Raw genomic sequence first — 1,365 nt, 5'->3', positions numbered from 1 at the left:
AAAGCCTTTGCGTAGTCAATAAAGCACAGGGAAACATCCTTCTGATATTCTCTGCTTTCAGCCAAGATCCATTGGACATCAGAAATGATATCTCTCGTTCCACAGCCTCTTCTGAATCTGGCTTGAACCTCTGGAAGTTCTCTGTCAATGTATGATTGTAGCCGTTGCTGTTAGTAGGAATGAAACCTTGGAAGCCCCACAGGTGTTCCACAGCCAGGGAGCCACTTACATGTGAAGTACCTTCATACAGGGGAATACTACACAGGCATGAAAAAGGATGAGGGTGTTCTTCATGTTCTGGTGTGGCAAGCACTCTCGGATAGATCATTGTTAGGTGCCATTGAGTTGGTTCCAGCTCACAGCGACCCTGTGCACAAGAGAATGAAACACTGTCGGGTCCTGCACCAGGGTTCCCTTGAGTCCCATCAAAACCAGCAGCCTCGGTGTAGAAGATGCTAGAAAAGGACAATGTGGCAAGTCACTTCCAGTCAGTCTCCGGTCCTCTTCTCCATAGATTCCCTGGATCTTGTGACTCTTTCCAGAAACATCCTGAGTCCCCACAGCCATCGATGATATGTTGTCTACATTTCTGTTTTACAAAGATGGTAGTAGTCTGCTGTATACCCTTTGCTACACATGGAGTCATTCCACTAAATGATATTACTAGAAATCACTCCCGATCAGTCTATACACAGTCACCCCGTCCTTTGTCATGGCTGTGTACTAGTCCACCAGGTAAATTTTGTTTGCTTCCCTGATAGGCATTCAAGGCATTCCAGCCTTTACCTCCCACCAAAAACGCCTGCAGCAGAAATCCTTACATAGATTTTTTTTTTTTAAGTTAAAATTGTATCTATCAAAACATCTTCCATTTCAACAATTTTGACGTACATTTCAGTGATAATGACTATGCTCATCATTCCTTTTGCTTATTTCTTCATGGACATGTGGAAAAAGATCTGGCAGCTGGATTCTTCTTGCAGCATAAGTGTTATAAACCCTTTTGGAAATGTATAACTTTATATGATGGAAAATTGCCAGTACATAAAAAATTAGAAAGAAATGTCCAGGAGATATTTGGCATCAGCAGGTCATCAACATTTATATAATCTTGAATCGTGTAGTTTCTCACCCAATCCAAACTTGTTGCCTTTGAGTTGGTTCTGACTCATAGTGACCCTACATGACTGTGTAGAACTTCCCCATGGGGTTTCCAAATCTGGCCGACTGATTGAAAGAGATCAATATTTATGCCCATTCCAAAGAGAGGTGACCCAATAGAATGCAGAAATCATCGGACAATCTCTTTGATATCTCAAGCGAGTAAAGTTTTGCTAAAGGTAATACAGAAACGGCTACAATCAT

This window comes from Chrysochloris asiatica, unplaced genomic scaffold (assembly GCF_000296735.1).
Source record: "Chrysochloris asiatica unplaced genomic scaffold, ChrAsi1.0 scaffold00312, whole genome shotgun sequence".
NCBI lineage: Eukaryota > Metazoa > Chordata > Mammalia > Afrosoricida > Chrysochloridae > Chrysochloris > Chrysochloris asiatica.
The sequence above is the reverse complement of the archived record's forward strand: the minus strand, read 5'-3'. Positions refer to the sequence as shown.